Here is a 14,416-nt window from a genome sequence, read left to right as displayed (position 1 = left end):
GTGTGGGCTGGGGGCTGCTTCCTCAGGCTACAGGAGCTGGAAAAGGCCGAGCAGACCAGCACACGCGGCCTTGAACAAGTGACTTCCAGGGGTGTCCAGCCTGGGGCCTGTGGGCGGCACGCGGCTCAGGATGGCCATGAATGAGACCCAACACAAAATTGTAAATTTACTTAAAACATTATCAGATTTTTTTTGTGATCCTGTGTCTCAATGTATTAAATCTGTGGTTCAAGACAACTCTTCTTCTTCCAGTGCGGCCCAGAGACACCGAAAGGTTGGACTCACCTGTGAGACCTCAGACCTTAAAGTGGGCCTCATCTCTTCTGCCCTCCGGACTCAGGCCGCCCTCTTCCGGCCACGCCCACTCCTCCGGGAGGGCTTCTCTACATGTAGTCCTGGCGTGAATGAGCCCAGCATTTTGTCTCCAGCCAGAGCCTCACTGCTAAACTTGAGCCATGTACATATAACTGCCCACCTGACATCCTCACTTGGACATTTAACGGGCATCTCCAACTTCACTCCAGTCACCCCTGTACCTGCCAGGCTCCCTACCTCTGAGCAACCCCATCCACCCAGGTGCCCTGCCCAACAACCTTCACATTATCCCTGATTTCTTGTTTTCACACGTCACATCAAGGTTGTCTACTCGAAATGTGCTGGTGTCTAGCTGGAGACCCTGGCCTCCTGCCTGCATTGCTGCTGTGGCCCCCGACTTGTTTCCTGCTCTGCAGGGAGCCCCTGAGGCCACACGGGGGCCCTCACCCCGTGAGTCCTGTCGCCCAAGGCCCTCCTCTGTTGAGAGCAGCAGGCCTTGACCTGGCCCTGCCCCTCCAGCCTCATGTCCTCGGGCCCCCTCACTCCTTCCAGCCGCTCCAGCCCCCTGCTGGTCGTGAGGCCTGGCTCTGCCCTCAGGGGCCCCGCCCTTCATGGGGAAAGTGCTTCTTGGACAGCCCGTGACCGAGCAGCTTGCTTCCCCACCTCCACGGTCTGCCCGCCACCTTCTCAGCAAGGCCTCTGGTGGCCACTCTGTCTATAACGACCACCCCACTGGCCCCATGCCTCTTCTCCCCACTTTCCTGATTTCTTTGCTCCACAACAGTTCCCCCTTCTCCTACACCATGCGGTGTCCATATTTCTGTTCGTTGTCTGCATCCTTTACGGTCCGGGTGGCAGGACGAGGTCACTGCTGTATCGAGCACGAAACCACCACCGCCCAGTAGGTGCCTGGAAACCCTGCCTGTCCCACATGGCATCCTGAGGGAAAGTGCTCTTCACAGGGACGATTATCACTCACATTTATGGCTCTCACACTGAAGACCTTCAGACACCTGACTGCCAGCGTCACTCCTGTCCCCAGGTAGCTCGCAGCTACACTTGCCCGCAGCTTTCCCTATCTCAGTGGCAAAGGGCAGGCGGAGGGTGATCCACGGGGGGACTCTGAGCTGGGACCCGGGGACGTCCGTCTCTACTCAGTAGGGCCTTAGGGAAGCAGACAACCAGGAACCACCCCAAGAAGCTGTCAGGTAGTGCGTCAGGCACAGGCAGGTAGGTGACGGGCTGAACACTAAGCTCAGGTGGCCAGGTGAGAAACCCCTTGCCTCACAGAGCCCAGGGCGGTGAACATTCGGGTGTCGTGTGTGTCTCCTCACCCGTCTGTGAGCTCCTGGACCACTGCACCCAACACGTCCTCTCTGCCCAGTGCCCAGCTGAGACCTGGGGGGCAGCAGCCATTCTCACAAGCAGACACGCTTTGGGCCTGAGCATCCACCAAATGGCCACTAGGGACATTTTCTTGTTTAAACATTTCTAAGAAGCTAAGCCTCTGTGGGGTGTGCAAGCAGAGGTTGTGCCCCACCCACCCCCACCGCCAAATTTTGATTTGTGGTTTGTTTCTTGAAATCCACCAGTCCCCTTTGAGAGAAGGCAGCTGGGCCTGAAACAAGAATGTGTCACAGGGGCCTCCCTTCTCCACCCACCCTGGGTCACCCACAGGACACACCCTGGACACCAGAGAAATAGTGGAGCTAGCTGTCCCAAAAGAGAGGCTTAAATGGCTGCAAGCAATTCATAGAGAGAGAGGATTGGGAACTGGGAACAAGCAGCTCCGTCTCATACCCGCCCCCCTGCTCGTCTAAGGGAAGGCGATGAAAATGACCGGGCCGGCCAGGTGGCTCCACTCTCACCCCAACAGGACCCTGGCTGCACCGCTGTCCCTCCCATGGAAGTGGCTTCCCCTTCTCGGCTCACTCACAGCTGACCCTTGTTTCGGGGATTTGCAACTTTGAGGGACAGGAATCAAATTCTGAGACATGACGCCTGGGACACATTTCCACCGGGTGCTCAACACCTTTGCAGGGGTCTCAGACTGTGACCTCACGGTGCTGTGTAAACCGGGACAGCCCCCTTCCCCAGCCCCTCCTGGCCTTTCTGCCTCTTCCCCTCATGTTCCCCAGGCTTTTTCTTCCAAAGGGAGCCCAACATGCCAAGAAAGCAGTCCCCAGCTTGGAATCCCACAGACCCCCACGGTGGTGATGAACGGCCGTTTTGTGTGACAGCTACTTAGCCTGGGGATCGCTGGAAAACTCGGCCGCACCGTGAGGGGCGAAGTTGGAAAGAATGTTGGTCTTCACTGGGATTTAATATGACAGGTTTCTGGCTCTGAACTTGGAGATTAACTCCTCGTTCTTAAGGGGGAAAAAACCCCTTTAGCTCTCTGAAATAGCAGTTCAGTGGGAAGATGTGTAGCTCTGAAAGCATTGCAGGAAGTTCGATTTGCGTGTTTTCTGTGTCTGATGATATGTTTGCTGCACGTCCTCTGCCAGGGACACATCCAGTGAGTTGCCAGCTCCAAGCGTGTAATCTCTTAACCATCAGCCTGCCACATCTGTCGGCCAGTTGCTGCATGGCCGGGTTCTTAACGTGGCTTCTAATTTTACTCTTTGCATTTGACATGAAAAGTTTTGATGAGTGTATGTAATTTATACTTTCTGGCTTCAGAGAATCCTGAAAGAGAAACCTATGCTTTTATCACCCACATCTCTGACGTGGTCGGTTTTATTTTCAAATCCCCTTTCCTCCCCCATCCCCCTACACGAATACGTTATAAAACAGACCCGTGGGGCGTTCCCGACCTTTCCCAAGTGCACACTGAGTGTCTGTCCGGCTTTGGGTGAAGAGTCTCCCTCCACACTGTGTTCCTGTGGTGCGTCGGATGGACGCATTGTTCGAGGTTAGAGTCATCTCGTGGGTCCCCATTCATTCATCTATAAAAACAAATTGAAAATTGGCATAAGGGAGACAACCCTTGAGTCATCTTGAAAGAATTCAGCTTTAAAACTTGCTTTTGCTCTCATGCCTGTTTTTACTGAAATGAGCTGGATTTAGTAATGGTTTGTCCCTGCCAACTTAGTTCACTTTTCCCATTTCCCCCTTCTTGGGCCTGCCCTACATCTCCAGTGTGGAAAGTGGCTGTGTTTGATTAAATGCAGTTTGGGGTTGACCTTTTTATTCAGAGGCTTGCTTCCATTACCATATGTTAGGGTATTTTTCAGAAACGAACTGCACCAAGCTACCCAGAAATGTTCAATAACACGTGCATCTGAGAAACCATCGCTCTCACAGTTACTCACTGTGGCTGTGTTTATCGTTAACCAAGTCCTGGGAAATTTCAAAAGGATGCCCCTTCTAAGCACTTGCCCCTGTCTGGGGTGGTCCAGATTGAAGGCTTGATGAAGCACTTAAGGGAAAGCCCAGAAGGAACTTGGCTAGTGCGGCTATGAACTCCTGCTAGACGCTCTGCAGACACTGCCCCTCTCTGCGGAGGGCACTGCATGTGGCCTTGGCCAGGGGATGGGACAGTGGTGCTCACAGTGGATGGCCAGAGTTCAGCAAACTCCTTTGATTGTTACTCTTGTATTAGTCTTGATTCCATCAAGTTCACACAAGTTCAGAAACAGGACCTCAGCACAGCATTTTGTGCGAAGAGCTGCATCTCCAAGGCATGCCATTGTGTCAAATGCAAGAGTCTGATGAACTTGACCCAAGTGATGTCCAGGCCCCTCTGTTCCTCAGTAGATCCCTGTTAACGGTTTTCCCTGGATGCTTTCTAGGTCGCAGGACTGAGTGGTGAAGTGGAACCGAGCACAACTTCCTGAGCACCTGCAGTCCAGCCTGGGAAGACAATGGTGATTTGACTACGGCAGGGAAGTTTTTCTACCAGAGCAGAAGAAAAGTCTCCAGATCCTTCTGGCAGTCTGGGGATTTTCTACTTTTTTAGAGCTCTTGGGAACATTTGACTATTAAACATATTTTAAAAGCTAGGGGCCAGTGAAGGAATGGTTGCTCCTGCAGAGGGTTGGAGGGTGAGGGAGAGGCATCTGGGCGGAACCCAGGCCGAGGGTCTCATTCCAGGGGAAGACTCCGAGGCTTTCAGTGACGTGGTGCATGAGAGGGGCCGCCATCGCTGACTTCCAGTGTGAAACCCTCTGAAGAAGACAGAGACAGTGACACGGGAGAGGACAAAGGGATTTGGAGAGAAGATGAGGGAAGCGGGAAGAAGCGTATGGGGATGGGGGAGGAGAAAAACAGGCAGCCTGGAAGGAGCTGGGGCCCTGCAATGGAATGTTCCGGGTCCAGTGCCCGCCCCCCTCACTCAACGGGGCAGAGCCTTGCTTCTCCCCGCTGAGTTTCAAGGTGACTGGTTATTTCCATCTTTCCCCTCCTCAACTCTTTGTCCCTGCCTTGTAACAGGGCAGGTTTCTGCAGGAAGTCCCTGGGTCCAAAGGAGTATAACTAATGCAGGGGTTGCTACTGTAAATCAAAACTAAGTTTAGACAGGAATAAACAGCGAGTATTTATTTGTGCAAAAGGAGCTGCAGCCCACGCGGCACACACCCAGGTGGAGACTTATACTATTTCACTGAGACAAAGGGGAGGCCGCTGTTTCCAGCAGACGTTCCTGCCCAGGTTCTCAGGTAGGTCTGCTTCAGGAAAAAGAAGATCCAAACTGTGCGGTTCTGACTGGACAGAGCTGGTCTCAGCCCTTCGGTAGGAAGAGGAAACCAGGGCTTCCGTGCAGTGGTGGCCGCGGGGGGCACAGACAAGTAGGGCTTGGCGTGGGAAGAGATTGCAGTCGGAGGTTCTTCCTGGTGTGCAGAGTCCCTCAGGAGCTCTGGTCAGGAAAGGACCACCAGCCTCTTATTATTCGTAAAATTTGGGCCCTTGGTTGACCCTGGGGATTCCATCTCAGCAGATAAATTCCTTCTCAGGATTCATAGCAAATGAATCTTTCTTCTGGGGTTCACATTATGGTGTGTGTTTCAATGGAGTGCAAACAAAATACCTCTCGGAGCTGGTGTAAAACTAGGCAGCAGGTCAGTTCTCCGGTGCCCCATCTGCTGAAATGTGCACGGCTGCATCCTTGGGGCATTCGCATTCTTAGCTGAGCACATATTTGTACCGCTGTGGGCAGGCCCTGGCACCTCCTCGGGCGCTCTGGTCCCCTGGGGGGAGCAGCAGAGCTGGACCGAGGATGCTCCCCGCGCGGCCCTCACCGCTCCGCAGAATCCATTGTCCCTTGAGATTACAGCAGAGAACTTTGCAGGAATGTTTGCAAACCACCTCCCGCCTCCTGTCCAGCAAAGCACAAGTCTGAGATACTGTAAATAATACTTAAATAAGACCAAATCTTAAATAAGATTTGGTCTTTATCCATAGTTCCAGACTAACAGCGGCCAAACCTTTGGAACTTCCTAAGCATTGAGAATGGAAGAAAAAGAGCCTCTTGTTATGTTAACGATGTGACTTCTGGAAAGCACCTAAGGGGGTGGGGGGCGCACCTGTTGTCAATGTAGCCAGCCTTGGTGATTAGAGGGTCCAGACTTTCAGCCCTACTCCCCGAACTCTGGGGAGAGGAGAGGGGGTGGAGTTGGAAACAATCTCCAATAGCCAGTGACTCAGTCGATCAGGACAGTGTGATGAGACCTCCATGCAAACCAGGAGGACGGCTCACTGGCCTTTTCTCAGGGAGAGCTCCGCGCTGGGAGGCAGGGACACGTCTACATGCGACCTTGCAGGCACTCAAACTCCTCCAGGACAGAAGCCCCTTCTTTCTGGACCTGGCTGTATATGTATCTTCATCTAGCTGTTAATCCATATTCTTTAATATCCTTTGTAATAAATCTGTAATCTAGTAACATGTTTCTCCGAGTTCTGTGAACCATTCTAGCAATTTAATCGAACCCAAGGAGGAGGTTGGGGGAACCTCTGATTTACAGCTACTTAGAGGTACAGATGATAACCTGGGCTTGCCATTGGCATTCTGAGTCAGAGAGGGGGCCTTGGAACCTCCCATCTGTAGCTGGTGGGTCAGACGCACAGGTGAGAGTCCTGGCAGGCATCTGGCTTCTGAAGTGTGTGTGTCGGGCTGGGGGGAGAGGGGCAGGGGCAGTCTTGAGGACTGAGCCCTTTCTTTACCTGTGGGATCTGGTGCTATCTCCATGTAGACAGTGTCAGACTTAACCTGACTTGTGGGACAGCCAGCTGATATCTGAGAATTTTTTGTTGGGGGGGCGCTCTCAGGTTGGAATTGGGTCTGGAAAGCTCCATTCAAAGCCCCTTAGTGGAGTCCTTCTGCATGTAGGTGGGTAGATGGACGACGGCTGGGACAGAGACAAAGGCTACTACTCTAAGGCAGCCTGTCTGCGAGGCTGAGTTACCTGGGTTACGTGCTCAGACCCTTCAGACCCAGCAGGCCTCCACAGGCCCTGCCTGCCCAGGGACTGAGACTGGAGAGCAGCCGCAGGCCGGAGAGTGTGTGGTGTCAGGCCAGCGCTGCTCTCGCCCAGGACGCTTCGTGTCACGGGCAGGTGAGCGCCACGAGGGCAGACGCTGCAGAGTAACGACTGGTTTCCAACAGGAGGGGAAGGATGCGGCCATCCCTTAGGAGCAAGAGTGACCTTATGCCTGGTGGTGATGGCCACTCTGGACACTGCCCACGCGAGCGAGTCCCTCCATGTTTATGACAAGCACTCAAACACCAGTACCAAATGGCTAAACAAACCCAGATTGTTGTTGGGGATTTTGACGGGGAAAGGATTAACTCACTTCCAAGAGCCCTGGCTTCCTCCCAACACTATTTACTTAGCTGAGAACTGCCTTTCAACACCAGCCTGGTGAGAAAGACCAGGAGGCCTGCGCCTGGGGAGGTGTGATTGGAGGAGAGGGGACGAAGAGGGCACATTACAAAGACATTGGCACCCGCTCTGCTGGCTCGCTTTCTCGTAAGGCCTCAGGCCTCTCACTGAAACACGGAGACAGAAGACAGAGACACTGGAGGGCCCTACTTTTGTGCTAAAGAAAGAACTGCACAATTGGGCTTATCAGCAACTCAAGTCTCCATTGCGGTGGTAGCTTTCACCTGCTTACTTTTGCCAGCTAGTTAATAGTGATTATTATGATTTAAATATTTTTCCTCTAGTAGCATCCACAGTGATTTCAGTGCAAATGTGTTGAGACATTCCAATCAGACCCCTGAGTCTTTGCTTAAGGTGCTTCTTTTCACACAGAACTGGATGGTTTAGCTGCAAATGTTTGATGACCTACCTGCCTGTTCTGGCTGGCTGTGCTTAAGGAGTGTGTGCCCTGTGAGCCTGGGCCAAGGAGAGGGTGTCTGGGGACTAGCTCAGAGACTGTGGGTCAGTGACCCGGCCTGTGTCGCCTGCCCACAGAGAGCATCGTGGGCGCGTTCCAGGGAGCAGGCGCAGCGCCATCATGCACTCCATTCAGTGGGTTCCTTCAGCAAACTGTTAGGTATCGGAGTTTGTAGCGAGCGTGCGCACTCAGATTTTAAGATGAGATGGTAAAATGTGCAGTTCTCACTTTCAGAAAAGCTATAGAAGCCACCATAAAAAGATAAAAAGCTGAGAATTATTCAAAGCAGAGACTAGTGTTCATTGAGTACTCACCATGCCCGGAATGGTATTAAGACCTGGAAACCCCTAGTCTGCAGCAGCAATTGTTAACCCTCCCCGGGATATTGGGGAAAAAACCAACACCGCCAGGGGCCGGCCTTGGCTTCTCCACCCACCCACCCGACACCCTTCTGATGATGCAGCATCACCCCGTCCTACTGCTGAGGGAAGGGGCGCGTAGGAAGGGGGATCACTCCTGGTTGGCGCTTAGAGTAAGTGGTGGAGCCAGGATCCAAACCCCGATCTGTCTGGCTCCTGGCGCAGGAGAGGCACCTGGAACTGGAGCAGATGGCCTCTACCTAGAGAGACTGGGGAAGGCCTCAGAGAGAGGAAGACCTTTAAACAGCAAAATGAGCTGAGACTTCCTGTCTCTGGACTCCTTTCCCTTTGTGGTCCCTGCAGATTGTGGTGCTTGCCCTCGGAGCCTGGGGGCCGGGGAGAGGGGGGCCCTGCTTCCCATCCGTGCCACAGAGCATGTGCAACAGGCAGGACTTGGATATTGAGGGTTGTTGCTAGACAGATGAAGGATCATACAGGTTTCTTAAAATCATCTCTTCAGCTCAGAAAGAAAAGAAGGCAAGGCCATGAAACCTTGGGGAGGCCTGACTGGGGAGGTGGAGATGGGTATTCCTAGCTGCTAAAAAATGCATCCACTGGGCACAGGTGAATTCAGTGACTCTGAATTCATGGTCAACAAATGCAGCAGAAGGAGAGGGTGTCTTTGCAGCTTTGACAAATGACCCTGGAGGGATGTGGAGCTGCCCAGAATACATTCCACACACCTCACTCAGGGTCTTGCCACAGAGCTGCCATCATCCTGGTTGATAACAGCTCAGGTTTGGGTGTGAACTGTGCCAGATGCTTTTAATGAGTTCTTGACTGGGTTTTCCAGGCTTTGGCCATGGACGAACACTCAGATAACTGGCTTCCCAGACTCTTCAGCAGAAAATGGCATTTTCCGCAGAGAAGCTGTGAGCAACTGAGAGAAACTAGGACGTCCAGTGGACCACACAGTGACTGCCGACAGCCCCTTCTAGCAAAGACAGTGTGGGAGGCTCCCGTGTTACACAAGAGCCACCCAGCGTGGGGAGCAGAGGTGTAGACTCCGGCAGAGGGTGGCGGGGATGGGCATGCAGTACAGCCCAGAGAAAAAGGCGCTGGCGGTCACTGTCCTGGGTTTTGGCTGAGTGTCAGGTGTCAACCAAAACTAAAAAGAAAAAAAAATCAAGCAATACCCCCAGCACACAGAGCCACTAAACATGACTCACCTTTAGCCTGCAGAGAAGAAAACTCTGGAGCTTGTCTTTTGGGGCCCATTTAAATACTTCAGTGATAGTTATCTGTGATACCAATAAAACATGTGGCCCAATGTTTGCTATTGTGAGACCCCCAAGGAAGAGAGAAAGTCTACGTTGGAAAAGCATTTAAGATCTGTGCTTATAATTTCATAAGGCAGGCCCTCCTCAAAGGGTCTTCTTTGCTAACATTTCTGAAGTGACCTGGGTGTATTTCTACCAGCCTTCACCTTCAGTATTATTGCTGGTACCACTTCTATCTGAAATGTCTGTTATAACTGTGTAATTACACACCTCACTTATCCAATTGTTAAGCCGGGAGGCTGATTAAATATTAACAACTGCTTGGTTCTCCTGGTGTCACCAGTCGGAACACAAGCCTGTAATCTCAAGTAACACATGACAGTGATTATCCCTCACACTCACACCGAGCTGAAAACCCAGAGCAGTCAATCCAGATATGGTTGCCAGGTAGAAAATCGCACTGCCTTTAAATCCTGTTTCATCTCCACAGTCTCCTGCACGGAACACTTCGGCCCCGCTTGGGGTTCTACCCACGTGCGGGCCCAAGCTGGGAGATGGCTGCCGGAGGGGGGCGGCTGGGCTCAAACAGCCCAGTTCCCACCTATCCAGGTATCCAGCCCTCTCCTGTCACAAATCCCACTGGGCTTCAGAAGTTGTAATGGAATTTTTACCCAAAGCATTAAGACGGGGAGTCCCTCAATTTATAAAACACTGCCAGGAGCTGCAGAGAAAGCCGTGGCCATGCCCTGTGGGCCACAGAGCAGTGGGAGGGCATCCCAGGCCCAGAGGCCCTGGCTTGGCCCTGGGGCCCTGCCTGTACCACCAGCCCCTCAGGGTCCTTCCATGCTGGCTCCTTTCAAACTGGCCTTTTCCCGCCAGTCTTCCAATGCTTTCCCCTCCCAGAGGGGGACCCTGAGCTATGCCCGGTGGTGCCTGAGGGGGATAGGTTTGGCGCTGACTGGAGCTGACTCAACAAGAGCTCAGGGCTAGGGTGGCCCTGTCTCTCCAGGATGCGGGAGGCCTGAGTTGCTTCTCTTTGTGGAGATGCCACCACCTGGGGACACAGAATCAGCAAGACCAAGCCCTTCCCGTGCTCCCAGGGCAGCCCTACCAGCACTTGGGGGGCCTTCCCTGATTGTACATCCTGGGTCCCCAAGTACGCCCTCCTGGTTGGTGGCTACTGGCTGAGTTCCTCCTGCCCCAGGCTATCAGCTGGTTCTGCAGTCTCTGTTCAGACACAGGAGCACCAGGAGGCCCCACTACGGGGTTGGATCTCCCTGGAGCACCCCTATACCACAGCTCAGACCGTGCAGGGTGGGGGTGGTGGATGGCCCGTCCAGCCCCCCGGTGGCTGGGGCAGGCTGTCCCCACTCAGCACAGGGGTCCTGCAGTAGCCCCTCTGCCTCTGGGGTGATGCTGGCACGAATTTAGAGGGCCACCTTGAAAAGGATCAGACATTGCCATGACATCCTCCCGTAATCACGGAGGGGCGCTGCTGTGCCCAGCTCAGCTGAAAAAGAGACAGCATTAATGAGAAAGAATTAGTCAACTGCTGCTCAGACCACATTTTAAAAACACCACTCTTTGCTGAACTTTGGAGAAATGTCTACAAGGATTTGGGCTCATCTGGATTTATTAATACACGGCCGTATACTGGTGTGAGGAGCAGCAGGAAAGGGAAGGCGCGGGTGATGCGGAGTGGATGCCACTGCACCTGGGTGCAGGGTGGGGCCTGGAGGCCAGGCAGCTGGCAACTGGTGACAATGGCCTTGCCTCCTCCTCTCATCTCTGAAGCTGTAACCCTCCAGCCCAGGGGCTTTATAAATTAGGGGTGGTTACAGAGGGTGGCCCCTACATTGCATGTCAAAGACTTCCTACTTTAGCTCAGGAAGGAAAATGAAAAACAATCGCCTTTGTAAAAAAATCAAAAAACCAAAAAACAAACAAAAGAAAAACACAACACATTCTGGGCAGCCAATTCAGCGCCTGCATTTATTGCTGGGCAAGGCGGAGCGTCTGGGCCTCCAGAGTGAATGGCTGGCAGCGGTCCTGGGAGGAGGACACGCTCTTCTCTGACGACTCATTTGCTGGATCTTAATTATCCTGGAGATTCCCGTCGTCGTTGTTGTTTGTTTATTTAATACCAAAGTCAAGGAAAAAGTCAGATGGAGCAAAATTACACAACTTTCCACTCTCTAGAGGAGAGTATCCGCACATTAAAACTGTGTCTATAAAATGCCCCGGGGAACCACTATAACTCTAAAAATCAGGGGACTTGATCCCTGGCTGCCCCCCCCCCCCACTAATTTCTTATGCAACAGCTGACCTACAGATTTGGGCCTGGGTTCGGTTGGCCCAAAGGCAAATTTGGTTGGTTGGGGGCCTTTCTGCCGTTTTGTACAGAGGTTCCTCGTTCTGGGCCACAGCTGCTCAGCTCTCCGCTCCTCTGTGACTAACTGAGTACCGAGTACTGAGTGCCAAGTACCCAGTACTGAGTACCAGGCTCCTGGGCTCCTGAGCCAGCCTGCTCAATGCTGCGCACTGCACCCTCGGCCTTTGTAGGTTTATAATTTTGCTTCCCTGTTTTGCCCTGTTCCTAGGGAATATGTTTTCACAGCTGGCAGTAGGCATACAGCACCCAGAGGCCCTGAGACCCCAAGACCTGCCAAGCCTGCATAAGCCAGGCCTGAAAAATGGGGCTCATCTGAGGGCTGCTGTGGGGAGAATGGGAGAGTCTAATTGGTTCTGACTTCAGGATTCAGATCCTAGTTTTCCCTGGAGGTGCGCAGTGCAGGCAACAATATTACCAAAGCCAGTTCCTCATCAACAGGCTGCAATTAATCAAGTTCCACGGTCATTTGTAATGGGAAGACGTAAGAGAGCATTCGAACATTTAATTACAATATTTTGTAATTGTTAAAGCGTCAGTGACATTACAAAATGCTCTTGGTGACCAGATACACCATGTATTTCTGTGTGGGAAGGCAGAAACGCTCAGCAAGAATGATGTAATTGTAGGCACCTTTTCCCCTCCTTAATCTTCTGCAAAAGGAACCAATTCAAATAAATAATTTAACCTGATTGTTTTTAATTACGTTGTAAACACATGCAAAGAAAATCTAGTATAAAGGTAAACACAAGTCACTTGGTAATAAAAATGCAGGCTCCAATTCTTCTTGGATGACAGATGAAATGAGTTTAATATATTCTTGCTCTGTGGAAAACACGGAACATTTAAAACTACAAACAACTGAATTCAATTAGCAGGCCTGGTTCAAAATGGCTTGGTGAACTGGAGGGCAAGGACTTCCTATCAGCCACCCACTGTAGGACCAGGTAAGCATCTGAGTTCACGGCTGATAGGAATTGTGGAGAAACCATTTAAAACCAGTGCCTGTGTTTTTCCATCCAGCCATGTCTGGCGAGCAGATCCACAGAGCCAGCTGCTAATGTTTTCAATCCCTCACCTTACATAAGCCCTTAATTCATCAGAAAGATATAAAAGTGGAGAAAATACATTCAGTGTTGAAAGATGGACTACTAACTGCACTGCTTTCAAATGCAGGTGAGTCCCAACAGTGAAGTTCAATCCCAAATTTCCCTGCACTAATCAATCACAGTCGGCAATCGTCTGGGGGCCTGTGCCACCGCACGAGAGGTCGTCCCAGCCAGAGCCCGTCCTGGGCTCACTTTTTGAGCTGCTGACATTTTCTACTTAAGAGGAGAGAACGCCCATTTATTTCAGAGAAGAATGGGTCTTTGCCTTGGTGTTCAAGACATGTTATTTTCAGTTGCTTAGCAAGGCCATTACTTTTACATCCGAAACACATAAATAGCTTGGTTCACACATTTAATTGCTTTGACTGGTCTGGAGCGGGAACCCTGTGGGTCACCTGTGCTGCACACAGGGCCTGCCTTTGTTTAACCAGCTGACTACCCAGGTCCCTGAAAGAAGCAGCTCAAGGCTCTGGAGACCGAAGTGCACAACTTTCTTAGGAAACCAGAGACATAAGTGGGGCTCCTCGCCCTCCAGAGCAGCCGATCCCAACACACACATTCAGTGGACTCCCATCTGGCCTGCGTTTCACTTAGGAGAACTGAACTACCGGGGCTCTGGGGCAAGCTGGGGGAGAGGACACAGTTTCAGCGGTGGGGCCGTGCCAGATGGGAGGGATGGCTCTGCAGCACCCACCTGTGGGTGCGAGCCCCCCACTTTCATCCTGGGATTGTGCAGGTTGAATCGATTCCTTTATAAATTTCGTTCTGCACCCCGTCCTCCCATAATTACAAATACTGTAAACCTGGCTCCTGCATCTGTCCTGTGAGTGAGACTGCAGTGACGTCACTGTACTATGTAAGCATCCCTCCACAGCACGGTGTTCTCAAAGCTGGGGACCCGGGCTGCGCGGGCTGGGGTCAGTTTGACAACTTCCGCTTTTGCCTTCCTCCTGGAGGACAGAACTCAACCCCTCGGAGAATGGTCTCCACACTGCGCTTACAAGACCAGAAACAGAACCTCGCTTCCGCAGCGTGAGGAGCAGTTCCTGTTTGTCATTTCAGGGCGTCCGGGCTGCATATCAGGGTGTGTGGTTGGGGGAGGTGGGGAGGGTGGAATGAGAGCATGCCTGGAGGGAAAAGCGACACCTCTAGTGGTAAAAGCCTGGGAAGGAGCTCCAGGTGTGGACAGCTCATGCAGGTGGGGAAGGGCAGGCACAAGGGCAGGCGTGCAGGCTGTGGAGGGGCCGGGTTCTGCACGGCCTCCCACGGAGCTGGACTCATGCTTGGGCTGAATGAGGATAAACAAGGAATAAAAGATCACTGTGAAAAATTGACGGCTCCTTCTCAGTCTGGAGCTGAATAAAAAAAACTGTCATTGCTTGAAGAGGTGGGCTTAGACTTGAGTAGTTCGAGTGGAAGAGCAGCTGAGGCCTCCGAGGGAATGGCTCCATCCTCAGGACCAAGGGAGGATAGTGGAAGGAACCACTGTGCAAACAGAGAGGTAGTGAGGCAAGCAGAGCTGAGCGGGGTGGGGTGGGCAACCGCTGTGGCGGGAGAGCAGGCAGGAGCGGCTGGGCTGGGCTGGGCTGGGCGTCGGGGAGGAGGCCCGTCCTAAGGTGGGACCGCAGG

This window comes from Artibeus jamaicensis, unplaced genomic scaffold (assembly GCF_021234435.1).
Source record: "Artibeus jamaicensis isolate MK-2021 breed Jamaican fruit bat unplaced genomic scaffold, CSHL_Jam_final contig_867, whole genome shotgun sequence".
Classification (NCBI taxonomy): Eukaryota; Metazoa; Chordata; class Mammalia; order Chiroptera; family Phyllostomidae; genus Artibeus; species Artibeus jamaicensis.
The sequence above is the reverse complement of the archived record's forward strand: the minus strand, read 5'-3'. Positions refer to the sequence as shown.